Raw genomic sequence first — 17,576 nt, forward strand, 5'->3', positions numbered from 1 at the left:
ACGCGATAAATGAGCACTTCAGAAACCTCTTTCATAAAAAGGGTTTTGTAATTTTACCCCTTATCAGACCCTGCTTTTCTTCATCCAAAAGTAGTAGAGATGAACTTACTGGAAACAGATGAAATGACCAGAAAGCTATAAAAGTGAGAGCCTCACCTTCTGCTACATAAACAGGCAGTGCTTGCGTAGTCACTCAAAGTCTGGTATCTGCTGAGCTAGTAGTAGCCATCCATTCAGATACTATCCAAACACAAATATTAGTTAAATTATTGGCCAGGTTGCTCTGGTTTTGCTAACAGGTTCTGTACTGCACAGCAATTCACCTGCTGACTTTTAAATAACGTTCTGTGTCTAGGGAAACCGTTAGAAAGAATAATTGGTCTTAAGTCATACTGATGGCATTTTGCAAAACACTAATACATTAATGGGGAAAGTAGAGGTAGATAATGACGGAGAGGTATTGTTTGCAATTGTTTTCCTCAGTAGCAACATTTTGGAGTAACCTTTCCTCCTTCAATTAAATAAAGACAAAGTTAAAAGAAAATACCCAGAGACTGACTTAAATACTGTTGTAGGCATTCTCCCCTCTGGAATCACTGCCAGCACGGCAGTCCTTAGGACAGAGGGTGGTTGGCTGTGTGGTGGTAGACAAATGAATGCATCGGCCCCGGTTGAATGTCTAATGAACTCTCACATTCCTCCTTTAACCACATGGGTATTAGCCCAAAATGTGCTGTACAAACTTGGTGCCCACTGAACTCCCACTGTGGAACATTGTGTTCTTAAGGGATTTTTTTGTTCTTTTTTTTTTCTTTTTTCTTTTTTCTTTTTTTTTCTTTTTTCTTTTTTATCCCTTCATATAAAGCTAATCAGGTGGCACCTTCCCATGTGGAACTTTCCTTGCAAATGTATTATTATTGTAATCTACAAATGCCTTTTACCCTGTATGCTCCTGATAACAGTTGCATTAGTATAAGCTGATAAAGTCATTTCTTTAGTTGCTGCTCATGGAGAGGCTTGCCAGTTAAGATAAAAAGTAAATGATGTGATATAAGAGTCATATCTGATTGTACAGTGCATTGTCTGCCAAGCAGTTGGTGATGTAAGGTTTACATAACCACTAGATGTTGGTTGAACTTTTGAAATATATTTCCGTGTTCTTTTTTCCCCTCTGAATCCAACAGAGAGGCAGAATACTGAACAAGCAATCAAGAAAAATGTAACCTTAAAGTAATTTGAGATTACTGCAAGAGCAGTAAATGATCTAGAAACAGTGCTTTGGAAGTCTTCATCGAGTACATCCTTTCCTTTGGTGAAACTGTTACTCCCCTCCGTCTGGGAGGCTTCTGTGCAGACGTAGGTTTGTAGGAGGGAATGTGGACTCCATCCATGCACAGCGGTGTTTTCTGGCTGCTATCAGTTCGCTTGATGTTGCAGTCGGTTGCTCAGTGAAACTGCTCTGTGCTCTGGTAGCAGCCATGGCCACCGGCCTTTGCTGGGGTCTAACCCAAGTCCAGTGCCAGCTCACGGACAGGCCCCCACCATGCTCCCAAAGCCCCTTTCTGCCCCGTGCCACACTTTGTGGCCACCTACACACACCCCAGGCCTCCTCCCAGTCCTCCTGTGCCCTGTTCTGAGCTGGACACCAGCCTGCGGCCAAATTCCCTGGGAGGATATGAGCGAGGCCCAGCAAGGCCTCAGCAGCCCCGGGCCTGCCACCGTCCCCTTTCGTCCCACCCGCTGCCAGGCTGCGCACTCCCACAGCACAGACCGCGGCTTCTGAAACCATTTTCAGCTCCATTGTGAGCCGCATCGCCCGTTACTGCCAGCAGCAGTGTTAGAGAAAAATGGAAATGAGGAATTGCTTATCTCTGGCCCATTTTTTACTTTTTTTTTTTTTCCTTTGAGATGATGTATATATAATGCCTATTTGTTTGGGGGAAAGACAGCAGGCTACAGACGCAGCATTTTGATAGATATTTTAACATATTCAGAGAAGGGAAAATTCAGTCACACAAATAGATATCTTGGATTTTTTTCCTCTTACTAAATTCATCGCAGAAAATTTAAGACTCACCTCTGGCTGCACAAGTGTCTTCCTGCACTTTAGATAGTTGAGCAATTTTCCCATGTGCCAGTTTGTTCAGATTTCTTCCTTCATCTGTATCCTCACTAATGGTTTTTTGAGTTAGTGAGCTTTTGCCCTTTTGATGGTGCATGGAGTCTGTTTGCACCAGCTTTGTATTAACTACAGTATCCTAGTTATCAGGAGCAATCTATCTGCGTTGTGAACCTCCTCTACCTTATTTTATGGCTTGAATTAGACCTTCAGCATTCTGAATTATCACACGCTCACAGACAAGGGCATTTGTCCAGCGTTTTTAACCTTCATAAAATTTAGTGAAATAATCAAGTACATATAATTGAGCTGTTCAAAATACCAGTCCAAAATCCACCCTATTATTTTAAAGTACCATATCAAATATACTTTCCTATTTGTCGTGGAAGCAAATATCTCAGTGCGTAGCCAAGATTAGCTATGTAGCCTATAATGAGATCTAATACAAAACAGATATTCTTCAAATATTTCATTAAATAATGTGACCTAATTCATCCTGGCTGAACAGACTTAGTTTAGCCCAATCCTGCTGTTAATCTTTCTTCAAAATTCTCATTAGCATCAATGGAAATTTTAGTGAGAGGAGATGAATCAGTCTCTTTTTATAGGGCAGATAAATAATGCTTTGTTTTTGTATTTCTTGTTAATAAATGTAATCAAATTACATAAAATATAAACACTCAAAGCCTGTTCTGTGCCCTCAGGGAACCCCTTTCACTATCCCAGTGCAGTAAAGCTGCATATAGCAGGAGATATTCCACTAAGACAGTTAAAAATACATGAGTGTATAAGACTAAACAGCTTAAAAAATCATACTGTAAATGATGTGATTGAGTGAAATTGTATGTATATTTTTCAAGTCTTCAGAATAGTTGAAGTTTTAACTTATTCCAAATTTTTAAGTTGAAATCTATTCATATTTGGAAATTTTGTACAACCTTGTAAAGTTAAATACTATGTCACTGTAATTTATTTTTGTTGTCATATATTGACATATGCTCATTTATATATGAAGTGTACTGTTTATCAATTGCTTCTAAGGCAGCAATAAAAACATGAAAGTTGTTCTCATTCTCCTGTCACAGCTGTTTTTTATCTCAAGTATATTTTTTGACTTTACATCAATACATTCAATTTATTTCACCAGAAAAAAAAAAAAAGGAAATAGTGTATTGTTTTTAACTATGTCTTCCCATGCCCAGTCGATACACAGGCAAATCTTGCCTGTGCAGCTGAAAGTGTTGAGGGAATACGCTGTAAAGAAGCCCCTGAGAAGAGATTGCCACTTCAGTGCATCACCCCAAGAGGGCCTCAGGATGCAAATGGGAACAAACAGTCCCAGCTGTGTCTCTTTTCCTATCAAATCTGCTTTTACTTTTCAATTGAAAAGTTTCCACATCATTCCACAGAGTTCTTTTAGGCTCTGTAAAGCTCTGGGCATTCAGACCTCTTGTGAAAATGAGCATGGGTAGAAGCAACAGAGGGCCGTACAAAATCAGTCCCACCATTGAGACTTGGTTTAGTACCATAGCTCTTCTCCAGTTTCACTTCATCTTGGAAGAAATGCATTATAAGAACTGCTCCTCCTGCCGCCCTCACACACGGTGTGATGCTCTGGCCAGCTCCCAGCCAGGTGGGGCAGTTGCATCAGCCCTGCTTGGCTTGACCTCCCAGAGCCTGTCTGGGTAGCAGAGAGCACGCATGCTTCCCATATGTCAAGGAGCTCTTGTTGCTAAGACAGTTGTTTGCTTTCTATAGCTGCTACACAGGTGGACTGTTTTCTTGCTGGGTGTCATTTAGTCTGTGTTTGTGACATGGGCCTTTCTTTTTGACCACTACCAAACTGCACCTGTCCAGGATGGACAAGTCATACCTTCACCTTCCAGGAAGGGATGCAAGCTGGGGATCACAGAACAACTCCCACAGCTGGAGCACAGCTGGATGTGCTGAGCAGCACAGGTCACCACTCCCCCAGCCCTGCTCAGCTGATGTTCAGGTGCTCTGTGGTGATCTGCTTGTGCACAGGCCCCAGGCTGAGAAGGGTGACAATATGTGTGAGCAACTAATTACTGCTGGTCACCTGAAAGCACTCCCCACTTTGATTAGGAACACCTTCTCAGTAATACAAATTAAGCTAGCCCATCTTTCATTGGAAGACAGCTCAAAGAAATGCTGATGGAGCTAATAGAAGTATCAACTGAGAGGTGGAGGCTGCTGCTATTTTTGGTAAGTCTGAAAGCTTACGTGGCTGAGAGGGACTGGGTGATTTGCTTGGCCTAGGTGTGCAGCATGGTCTGGGTTAAGGTCTGGTCACTGGGCTCCCAGCAATATGAGCCCTGTATCTTGGAAGCTCTTAAGAATTATCAGTATGGCATTCAAACATTTTCCTCAGGTATGGTAATGGTACTAATAGCTACAGACTACAATCCTGGACTACGGTTTTAAAGATAGTTTGAAGTAACTTTGGACTGGAACTAAAGAGAATTCTTGGGGCAGGTGCCTCTGAATAGTGTAATTGAGCTCTAGCCCAGAAGGCCTAATGTAACTTCTTAATCACTATTCATTTCTAATCTTCTGAATGCCCTCAACCTTCCCTTTAATGCAAAAGGCTCTGTGCTGTGCTCCTTATAAATATAATTTAACCTGTTTTATTAAATAAAACTATATGCCATTGCTGTAACTTGTAAACAGAATGATGTTTGTCACTTGTACAGCTAAGTACATCTGCGTGATACAAGAAGAAAATGTAAAAGCACAAATCCTTTTCTTTAGCTAGTGAGTGGTTTCCCAATGATGCTTTCAAAATAGGAAATTTGATTCTGCTTTATTGTATAAGTATTCCCATATGCTGCGTGTTTCAGCACTTCTGTCAGCCAGCTGATACAGCCCTCAGCCCTTCGTAGCTCTTTGGGTGTGCTACATAGTCACCTATGGTGCCATGAAATAGTAAGGCAGTAGGCAAGCATGGGAAATTACAGCCTTATTGAAAATGTTTCCCAGCAATCTTTATCTGTGTCAAAGAAAAAGTAATAATGCTCCTAATGCTGCTCAAACAAAACTCAGTCTATTCCTCCCTCAAAGTTTTCGCCCACTTAATTGCAGTTACCTTAGCAAGGATTTACACTGTTGCTCAACTAAGCAGACCTGTGGCTCTGAAATATGATAGATCATTATCTTTTTGTAGCTATAAAATATTATTTGACAGATTTTTAAATGGCTTAAATTACAGCATGTTTATCTCAGAGAATGGGAAAAAAATGTTCTTTTCTCCAAAATGTCTATCAGGAATACTGAGCAAGAGCAGTACTGAAGTCTCTAATTAATATGACACAATCAAAAGCTCAACTTTACTTTCAGGTGCTTCTAGCAATTTTAAGGCTTTATCATCCAAATTGTAGTCAGTGTGAAAGATAATTACCTTAAAGTATCGTCTGGCTGTTCACGTGCAAAACAACCCAGAAAGTGATCTTGCAGATAATGAATGGTCATTACCTTCAGGTTACTTTAACAGCGGGTATGAGAACAGTTGCAAAATTCCCTTGTATTTATTAATTATGTTATCAACTTAAAGGTGACAGATGTTAGAAAACAGGGACATGCTTGCCTTTCCTCTCCTGTCTTTAACAATAAAGTGCTAGATACTGTAGAAACACTATTTTATTTTATTTTTACAATACAAGTAGATGCTAGTCTGCGAAACTTATGAAGGTCTTTGCCAAATACATTTTTCTCTTGACATATGTGGTGACTCAGGGCAGGGCAGAAGCCCCCAGACACAAATCCAGCCTGAACAGGCCAAAACTTTGTATGTGGCTTTGACCAGGGCAGTACTCCCTGGGGAAACTAAGCAGTGGAAAGAGGAGAGAAAAGGAGATGTGGATATTACTGTTAATAAGAGAGATCTGCTGACCACAGACAAGATAGAGAAGGATGATGTGGAGCAATTATGTGCTTTCATGAGTAATTATGGTTTTATGATGGGTATTCATGATTACTGTATGCAATACATAAATGTGGCTGAACACACTGCCTCTCTTTTTGTTTTGTTTTTGTTTTGTTTTGAAGCTATGCACTTCTTGCCAACATCTTCCCCTCTGAGGATAAGCATCAGCACTTTGTTGGGGAGGGTAGAACAGAGAAAAGACCATGAATGGAAGAAAACAACCTTCATCTTGTCATCAGTTCTTGGAATTTTCTCATAATTTCCACTCTGGATGGCTTGACTTCTGTCAACACAGGGTGGTATAAAAATGCCCCAGAAAGGTTATTGTTAACCTTGTTGTGAGTGCCTTTTCCATAGTAAGCCAACTGTTTTCCCCCCCCACAAAGAACAGGCCTTCCTTCTTAGGCCAACTTCCTAGCTGCCAATGAGCAGTGTCTGGAAAACCGGTCAGGCTCAGCAGGCAGATCTAACAGTTAATGGCTGTTACTGTCAGGAGACTTAGAGTTATCTGACTGCCAGATCTTCTAATCTGCCTGCGATCACTGTCTTAAAGAATTCCTTCTTATTGCAGTTGTTGAAGGCCTGGCTTCCGGCTGTTGTTATTACCCAGTAGCCCAATACATGACTTTGCTGGCCACAGAATGGATAAATCAAAGGATTAGACAAATTCTGGGCAAGTTGTATTTGCTATCATCATTATCTATCTTGTTGAAGTCACAGGAACAAGGATGAAAGTCTTTTATAAACACAATGTTATATGCTGACTGAGCCAAAGGGGAAAAACATGAAACTTCACTGAAATTGATTAATCCGGAGAAGTTTTGATTTCTTTCTCACTTTATGAACAAGCTTGGGAAGACTCTCCATGGAATAAAAAGCTGTTTTCCAGCTAGAACAGTGACTCCAAGCAGCAAGGCGATATTACAGCCCGAAACCCAGAAGGCATGATGCTTTGATGCACTGAGACATGTCAGCTGGCACATAGTGCACAAAGAACAGACGTTTCTGGATGCCACTGATTTCATGTTATATCTACATATTCCTATATATCAATCTCCATCTCACTACGTATTAAAACTACATATTCCTACTACTGACCTCAGACATTGTTTTCTTTTTCTACAAAGAAAACAGGGGGAGAGCAGAAGCTATGAACTTGCCTACATGTACTTTTAAAGTAACTGATTCTCTTTGTTAATGAAGGTGGTAAAAGCTGTTAAAGTGCAAAAAGAAGTGTTTTCACATGATCTCATAGAACAACTACCTTAGTCTGTGTTTCCTGTTGTATTTTATATTAATATGTTTTCTTTTGATTGATTAACAGAAGCAACAGGGTAGAATGGTAACATAGCTCATATGGAGTTTTTCACCATATAACAGCAGTGTTTCATTACCAGAAAAAGGGGATTTACTCACATTCTACTGATTCAGCTTGAAGGCTGACTTTACATGAAGATGGTAGCTTTTTGGAGGGGAGAGGAAGGAAGCAAGAAGATGGCACAGGTAACTGTGCCTAAACCTTGAACTCCAGGCAACACTGGAGAGGGAGGAGAAGGACAGGGTATGTGTGGTCATATTTACTGCTGAAATTAAGGAATAACAATTGCCATTTTTCTTCCACCTTGGTAGAACAGCAGCTTCTCTAGCACTGTTGGATTCTTCTTTTCCAAGCTCCTGACTCTTTTTTTCTTGGACCCTCATTCTGAGGGTGTCAAAACTCAGACTATTATTCTGTTTTAAGGCACAATACTTGCAAAGGTAATATAGTGTCTGGTAAATGCATGCAACTCCTGGTAATAGAGCACACCGTGTTAGCACCCCCTCGCTCAGCGTAGCATAGAGATAGCAATTCTTGCATGTTCAATGAGGTTCATCGCTGGTAAATAACTTGTTGCTTGTGGTTTAAGTTCTGGGGCGGGGGGGAGGGTGTATAATGCCAAAATCAAGAATTATCCAAGGAGAGGAGGTAGGTAATAAACAATTTAATCCTATGTTTAGGATTGCAGCAAGGATTTTAGAGCTTCAGCTAGTGTTGGAGAGAGTGCCAGTAGCTGTGGGTGGCAGAAGCATTGGTTCCTTCTGTTACCAATAAGCAAAGCTTGAAGATCACTGAATCAAACAGCTTAGCTGGTTACAGAAGATGCTGTCTGGGCCTGTGATATAGTCATTGCACACAAGTCAGCTGCGACTAAAATCCCCAAGGATGTTCTAAGCACTGAGTATGCAATGTGATATTCAGTGATGCAATATGCATCTACTGATAAAAGGGGAAGTTATTTTATATTTTAGGTGAGCTTCATCAGCCTCTTGCAGAATGACTCATCTAATGCTGACATCTAATAGAGGCCAGACAATTCCCTCATGAAAGAGGCTATTTGTCTCAATTGACTAAAGAGGCAGCTCTACAACTAGCTCAGATTAATATCTCTACTGGAGATATTTCAAGTTGAAAGTCAGGATTCATCTTACCATCTGCTGTTAGGGGGAGGAAATCACCACATGCATAAAATGAGAGCATTTTGCTATCAGTTTGTGTTCTTAGATTGCGGTTGCCAATAGAGCATGGACACAGTAAGCCAGGCACACTGTAGAGCAGTGGTGACTCGCACTCTGTTCCAGGCAAGCTCTAGTTTGAAAGCTAGGTGGATTCATTAATGTCTCAGTGCTCAAGCAAATCCATAAGCCTTGTTGATGACATAGCTACTTTCAGTTCAGACCTTGCTAACATCTATCCAGCTCACTGAGTTAAGGTGAGGGTAGGTCATGCAGCAGTGGTGCACCCTATGTTCTCTGCTTACCCAGCAAAGGATGGGGCAGTGGTGGTTCTGAGCATGGTAACCTGCTAGGGAGTGGACTACTAAAAGACTAGAGGTGAACAGACATGATGCTGTTACACAAGTGAATGAGAAATGTCAGTTCATTCATGAAATTCCTCGGTAAGAACTACTTAATGCACTCCGTAAATGCCTTGGTCTATGCTTGGAAATTCCTTTGCTTCCAGGTGCTCTCAATCCTAATTTACCTGTAGATACTAATAATAGTGCTCTTATTATACTGTAATCTGGCTTATTTTATTCCACAAAATTACCAGATCCATGTAGTTCTGAACTCCTATGACCAATTAAATTAAAAAAAGAGAGAGAAAAAGAAAACTCTTATGTTCAAGCTTAAATCACTAGGTTTTGGCATTTCATGAATATGCACGTAGAACATCCAGAGTTGTGTGAGTTTATAAACTATGTTTTCAGTTACACAAGTGGGATGTGAATCTGCACATTTCCAAAGTTCAGTCTAGAATAAGCTCTGGGGATTTGTTGTGAGACTAATTGTAAGACAAGGATAAGGCTAATTGTAACAGGGTAAACTGACCTAGTAAGAGAAGCCAGATCCTTAAATCCCGTAAACACACAGATCAGTTAATTGCTGAAACAGTAATTCTCATGCAGGAGCTGACAGAGTTACGTGGCCTCAAACACTGCTCCAGCTCAGTAGGTGCCATCTTGCAGAAGGGAGGTAGCTCACTCAGGGGCTTGGATTGTGGGGGTGGCTGCAGCTCCAGATGCTAGCTCAGGGGGAATCCAGTAAGCATCTGCATCTCTGTGGCATTTGTTCCCCAGGCATCTGGGCAGGGGATAAAAGAAAGAGATGCTGGCCCTCACTGGGGACAAATGTGTAGGAGTGATAAAGGAGGGTTTCCTGGTAATAAATAAATTTATATACTGTGGAGGAGGAGCTGGGGAATGGGGAACAGAAAGAAATAGGAAATCAAAGGACATATTTGTGGAGAAATACAGAGCTGAGTAACTGTGCCACTGGAAAAGGCAATGCTCTGTGTCCTAGGAGTCTGGGCTTGAAGCAAAGTGTTGTCCCACCAACAACTTCAGCCTGCAGAAGTGCATGACAAAGTTGTTGGTGCTGTAACCCGTTAGGGGAAAAAATAGCAAGGGAAAATGCATATTGAAATTTTTTTCAAGGAATGTGAAAGACTGCTTTTAAAATTGATCTTGCTCTTGGACTGTTGCTTATGCCACAAGGCAATAGCTTCTCATTTGTGCAGAAGAAACAAAAGTCACAAACTGGTTAGAATCACTTCTGATGTCAACACTACAGGCATGGCTACTGGGCAAATGAGCACAGCCTCCCCCCGAGCTTATACATCTCTTTTGACATTTCTGTCCTCTCCGTTTATTTTGAGCTTTGTAATGTTCAGTTATAATGTGTTCTTTGTACCTAGGTTTTGTGGACTTCTTAGTGGTGATATCACCACAACAGTAGCAGAGCTACTTTTTCTTTCTGTGCTTTTCTCTGATTAAGAGCTGCGAAGTAAAAATTAAAAGAAAAAATCCTGTATTTCGGTCTTAATATTTTTCAAATATGATTATTGTGTATAAATACGAGATTTCTTGTGCAGATGACTCAGAAGACAGTGCATATTTGTGCCTATTAAGGCTGGGCACTCCCACTCACAAGGCATTATCCACCTCATTACACATGCATTATCAGAACAGGTTTTGGTAACAAGCAACATCATGTGCCTTCCTTGATAAATGGTGTGGGTGCCTTGGGAGAAGTTGTGTCAGATGTGGGAAATACATGACAGATGTCTGGGAGTTGCCCAGTGAGCAGCCTGGTGGCACTGATTAAAAACCCCATTGAATTGCATTAGCAAGCAGGTTTGCTACTGCCAAAAAGAGATGAAATCTCTTTTGGGGAGTCAGACACTTAGGACAATACCCAAAGCAGTGGTGTTTATATGTGAGCTGGGCAGAGGAGCCATTACACTTCCAAAATGAAGGTATCCATGCAACTGCCATGGAAGCCAAGGTTTGACCTTATGGGAACAGTGCCAAATGGTAATTTAAGCAGGTTTCCTCTGAGCACTTCAGAGAAAAATGGCAGTGAGTGAAAGCAAGCTGTGCAAATCATTCACCCAACCTGCAGCTACACCTGTGCACTGCAGTGAAGGTATTTCTTTGTTTCAGTCCAACTGAGATATGAGTTGGGCTGTGGGAGTTGCGTGAAGACTTCTGCAGGCAGCCCCAGGGGAGGGGCAGCAGGACAAGGAGAGCACGCTGAGCCTGCACTGTGCAAAACCTTCTGGCTTTTATCACTGCCAGCTTTGCGTGATAAGGCATGATGACTAATGTAAGCTCAAATAAAATTAATGTTCTTGTCCATTTATGGCTGTACTAGCTTCACAGAGTTCAGTAGTGAGGGAATATCAGCCCTGTCTAATACAAGCTTGTGGTAAATTACTTTACAAACTCAGGGTTCAAAATAATACTGTGTTGTCACTAACACAATTGCACGGTTAATTAATAGATCTTAAGAAAAAGGTTTAAATAGAAATACATTTTAATACATTTTGCAATCAATACTTAAACCTGCTCAACTTTTAGAGCTCTGTTGATAAGGATTACACCACAAATCTGTTAAAATCTGTGCAGGTTAGTAGGAGTTCTCTCAATGATTTGAGTTTTCACTGTTTTGATATCTTTCCTGAATTGTACAATAGGAGGATTCTAAAACACTTCTGTAAACACACCTGGGAGTTAGCTTAGTGTGAACTTTAATCTGATGTGGAACACCTCAAGTTTCACCATGTTTTTGTAAACCCTTCTGTCCTATTTTTTTTAGTTACATAATTGTGAGTGACATGACTTTAATTTTTCTGTTGTCAAAGTGAACCTAAAGGGAGAGAGAAAGATATAGTGGAAAAACCTTGAAATACCCCCCAAAGCCTGGAAATGTTGGCTGGCATAATTATTCCAAGGTCAAATTCAGAAACTTGTCACTTTAATTGTATTCCTGCACCTGGGTATCTCCATGTTTGATAGAGTTATACCATACCCTCTCTCCTCACTGCTTCCCTGTCTTGAAATATTTGATCTTCACAACTCATCCCTGTCTGCATAACAAACTACCAAACTTCTGGGGGAGATTTCCCATTACAGGGCAGTGAGGAGAGCCTCTGCTTCATGACACGCCTCAAGGTTTTAGTGTTGCTCGTGGCACCAGCAGCATCCAGACATGAGCTGGGTGGTTGCCAGTACCTGGAGAGACTTGACGTATTCCAGCTGAAAAACTGTGGGACAACTATTTTTAAAATATCACTTTCAACACAACATAACAATGTGATCAGCTCTGCAGAAATCTCTATGTGAAGAACAGCACGCAGGGAGGTTGGGGCTCTCTGCCCCTGGCCAGCTGCTGATGGACTTGGCTCCCCTTCCTCCCTAGCTGGTATGCAAGACTGAGCTCAAAGGTCTTCCAGTTCCCCCACCAACTTCAGAAGGGGGGTCTTTCCCTTGTCTCCAGTGCTCCAGACCCTAGTCTGTAAGTCCTTTACACCCAGAATAACAATGGAGGAACCGTCCTGAAGTCTAGCAGGTTTCCTAATTCAGCTCTGGGTATCCACACGTGTAAGCGATATACAGAATGAGGAGGGAAACTTTGTATTCCCAACAAAATCCAGATCCTGTTGCAATGCTATGCTGGGTCTTTCCCAGGAGATAATTCCTTGGCTGATTTGAATGCAAATCACGCTGAAGGCCCACAGTGTATGTCAGCGTGCCTGTGCCTGGTCCATCCATCCTACAGGGGTGTGCAGTCTTCATCTTTCTCCTTTAAGAAAGCTTACAAGCAGATCTGGCAAGAACATATCCAAAATGTAAGTCTGACATTGAGACTAGATTTTGGTTTGTGTTCAAAATGTACGTATGACCTTAAAATGCATTTATTTTTAATGGAAACAGCCCTGTAGTTAATGTAGGACAGAAGCCTCACCCTGTAAACCTTTGGTAAATGTGCCTGGCAGTCATTTCCCTGTGCCCACACATGCAATCTGCAGAAGAAATTTCAGGATCCCCCGTTCCTCCTGCAGGTAGCACTTTAACTTCAGCGCAGAATAAATGTAGCTAGGCACAAACCTCACAAGGCATGCTGTGTTCCAGAGAAGACGAACGTCTTCTCATAGGACTTGCGTGGCCTCTCTGCATACTGTACCACAGTGCACTTTTCCAGTGATGTTGTTTTCCCTATCTTAGCTTGTTTCAAAGATGCTCAGAGTGCTGAAGGACCCTCAGGGAAAAGGCAATTAGCTGAGACAGTCATTGGAGCCTGAATTAAAGAGCAAGTCTCTAAGGTACTCTACAGATGGAAAAATATGTAATTTTCACAATATTTCAGTAAACCAAGTCTCCGTGCTATGTGTTTATGGACTACAGAAGTCAGATATTTCTCAGTTTTTTCAAGACCACACCTTGCAGTGACTGTAGGGATGACTTTTTTTTTCAGTCTAATATTTTGTCCAAACACTTTCTACTGCAAGTAAGCTACAAAATGTCAGAATTATATAACCATCAATTTTGATGTATTAGAAAGGAAATAAACTTTAAGAAAGGTAGACTTGCTTAAATGTAGGAAATTTACAAGGTGCTAGGCACACACAAATCAATGTACAGCTACCCTTGAAATCTGTGTATGCTTTATAATTTAGTAAATGTTTTTCTACTTACAAGCCAACAGTGCCACCCACTGACTTCTGTGTTTTCGTGCAGATATCCTTCAAGATGTTCTAAAACTATATGTGATTATAAAAGCATTTTTGTGGATGCCTGTATGTTGCTTAAGGGAACAGAATCCTTTTAAACAAGACAACACATTAAAAAGCAATAGTAATAAAATAGTCTATTTCATAGTCTGTTAGGGTTTTTCATGGATTTGATCCTTGCAAATGCAGAGGGCTTCTCTGCTTTTATAGGAAGTTGGCCTCTGTAATTGCTGGGCGCTTTCTCATTCTCACCTGCCAGTGTCAAACAAAAATCTGAAGATCAGATGGAAGTGAAGGTACTGGTTATAAAACATCATCCCTTATCCATTTATCAGAGGCCCTGACTTGTGCTGACATCATGCACCACTGTTTCAACCTACGCTATGCCACAGAGGACACCTACAGGCCATGTATAACCTGTATGAAAACATTTGTGTGTCAAAGGCTGTAATTACACACACACAGACACACGCACACACTGAAGGCAAAATGTTTTGATCCAGGATATAAAATCAGTTTCTACACTACAAATGGGAAGGTCATGCATTAGCGCTCACACAATTAATACTGTTTATTTACTTTTTCTAAAGGAAGCTGGGTGGCAGGAGGAATTATTTAATTAACACTTGTTATCTTTTAAGCTTTTAATGTTTGTGATTTCAAATTGTGTTCTGTCGCTATAAGTGCTAGAAGCATATTTATTTTTGTTTGGTTTGGCATCGCTTTTATCATGTGAAGTCACAGATTACCACATATGTACCTGAGATATGGATCTAAGGAAAGAGAAAACTTCTCGTACAACAGTGAGAAGCCACACTAATTTTAAGAATGAAAGAAAGCTGTTCAAGCTACTTATGTGGTTACATTATACCTACAGAGTTAGATGGAGGCCAACCATTGTGCTACTGTTTTTCTGCAGTGCAGGTAGGGCCTTAAGTGCATCTATTAACTGCAGGAGCAGCTCCATTGACTTTTGCTGTGTTACTGCCAAAGGCTCTTATGTGCATGCTTATTGCTCTTAGAGGCTTATATTTGCCTGGGGCTGCAATGTAAACTACCTCTTGTTCTTGTTTCCATATGACGTTGTCATGAGAAGAAAGGAATTTTTCTGCAATTAATTACATTTGTAATAACTGCTGTTCTCAAGGGTCCCTTCTTCATCTCCTGTTAGAAGTCTGGTAACTTTGTATGGTGTTCGGATGACGTTTTGTATGTCATAGTAATAAATCAGAGACATCTACATTTGAAATAAAAGAGAGAATTTTGAAATATTCTATAAACAAATGAATGTTGGAATTGCGGGGGGGAGGGAGGGTGGGGTAGACAAACCAAGCAAAACACTTCTCTAATAAATAACATATTAGACAAGTAGTTGGTTTCGCTTCTGGTTTGTTTTTTCCTTGCAAAAACTCGCAGCAACAAGTAGGTGGCACTGCGGGATCATCGGAGACACGAGAGGGATGGGAATTTGCGCTCACTCGCACCGCCGCTGCGGGAGGAGCAAGAGCTGCCTGGTGCTGGCGGCAGAGGCAGACTGGCTATAAATAATGTTGCGAGGGAGTACAAAAATGCATCAAAATAGTTGGTATTTCAAATTTTTCGATATTCAGAGTACATGAACAGATTAAGTACGCTCCCCTGTTTAAATTTATATTTAGGTTTCTACTATTAACTACATTTAATATATAGCTAGCTGAGTATCTGTGCCTATAGATCTATACCTGTCTACATCATGTAGCTTACCCAGCTAAAATACAAGTGTATGTGATGTTAAATAGTATTGATTCCTAAATTCTGCTTTTTGAGCAAGCAAAACACAGAAAGTAACTCTTCAGTCAAAGAGGCCTTGATTGTGATTCTTGGATCATGGTTCTTGATGTGCAACTGATTACTAATGTAATAAGGGAAAAGAAGACCTATAACAGAGCTGCACTTACAATGGTTCATCCGGGGTTTTCTTCAAAGGCAGAACAGGAGGGGTCAGCATCTTCACAGTTTTTTCCACTCTTAGTAAAAGTATGCATCCTATTACATCCTCCTACACTACACAGGAAACTCTCCAGGCTCCCATGCAGGAAATATTTAAAGCACGCATCTGAGCAGGGCAATGTCTGAATCCCCGCTGCACAATGTGTCTCCTGGTCCAAAGCCTGTAACACTGTGTGCACAAACACCCCTTGAAGTGCGAGCAGGAGGGTGAGCGTGGCCAGAGCCAGCGGCTGCCATGTGTGCTGGCTTCTCTCCTGTGTGTCTGTCTGGCCTGCATCCCCGCTCACTGGTGCTGGAGACTGGGAGCTGGGCTTTCACCAGGTGTCATACATGTTTAAACACCTTCTGTGCAGAGGTGGGCAGCAAGAGCACCCCTCACCTGCTTCTGCAAAAGGGCAAGCCCTCCTTAGAAAGCTGCCCTCTGGGAAGAGGATGTGATACTCTTGAATCCTAAGTGCACCTATCTCAGAAATTGTTTGGGTACTCTTTCAGGTTGGGGGGTTCTGCTTGTTGCATGGAGATGGGTTTTGTTCTGCGTTGAAGATCAAGGATTTACCAGGAGCCTTCATCTTTCCATGGGCTCTGAAAGTACACTGGGCTCCCTGAAGCATGCTGCTGGGGCTGGCTCACTAGGGCTTTGTAGAATTTATGTGGGCTGCTGACCTCAAGGAAGATTTCCCCCAACCCCCAGCAAAAATGCTATAATTTCAAAAATATTTATTTTAATACATATCTGTCCTTCAGGTTCTGCTTATATAAAAACTAATAAACTCTAACCTATGTAATCCATTTCTTTCTTCCCTGGCAGTAAAGGATCATCATTTCTTTCACAATCTTTTTCCCCTGTCAAACCCAAATGGCAGATGAAAACACTGCAATTTCTCAGCAGTCCCACCATCACATCTTGTCTGGTTGTTTGTTCATGTCCATGTATGTTTTTTTTCATATCCTTTTAACAGGGAAAATTAAATAAATAAATATAAACCTTTTGAAAGTAAGAGCAAGAGCCAAGAAGTGGAAGAACATATAACTGGGGATCGGGGAAATAGAGTAGTTTCAAGGTGTACAAAAAGAGAGATCAAAAAAGGAGCCTAGGAAGGGAAAGCCTGGGAACAAGAAGAGACATATGGTGATTTTAAAAGCTGCAGCACTGACATCTTGCGTGGGTTTAGCGTTACACTGTGAGGTTTGCCTTAATGCTCTACTTTCTGGAGCTGGAGGGTCATATGGATGGTTATATGAAGTTTCATATTTGCATGGTTTAGGAGAGAAAAACTTGGTTCAAAATCTGGTATGTATTAATACAGTATATCAGATACGGTATTTTTGAATAATAAAAAACAAATGTTCTCCCATAAATTATAGTAACCATTCTAAAGAAACTGCCAACTTATACATTTATTTAGATGCAGAAGAAAAGAATATGACATTGAACAGTAAGTCAGGCCTGGATACACGTGTAAGCGCCATCCTGGTAACATCACTGGAAATACTAATGGGGAGATTGATTCCCAATTTCAGCATCAGATTTTTAATTTGGTATGTAAGCCTAGCTCTACCTAACTGGTTTGCTCTATCTGTAAACATGACTGAGAATCCATGCCTGGGGACTATTTATTTTCTTGAGATGCTATTTTGCTAATCAAACTCTGCAGAAAAGCCTAACAAGTGTGTGTGAAAACAAAACAAAAAAAGTATTTTATGAAAAAAAAAACACACAAACCTTCACAAAGTCTTCCACAACTTAATTATGACTGCCTATTTATAAAAGTGTATCTGAAAAAGTCATGACAGAAGTACCCAACCCAGAGCTTTTTTCTGCTCAACCGACCATCTGTACGCTTGCTGTTGTACGTATGTTTAAACAGTACTTGATTAAAAGATAAGCCTAGGAGCTGACATACAGTCTCACACTGGGGCCATCACCTTTATTTTTATGGATGACTTGAAAAGCTTGTGATTATCTCTGTTCA

The sequence above is a fragment of the Cygnus atratus genome, chromosome 3 (assembly GCF_013377495.2).
Source record: "Cygnus atratus isolate AKBS03 ecotype Queensland, Australia chromosome 3, CAtr_DNAZoo_HiC_assembly, whole genome shotgun sequence".
Taxonomy (NCBI): Eukaryota; Metazoa; Chordata; class Aves; order Anseriformes; family Anatidae; genus Cygnus; species Cygnus atratus.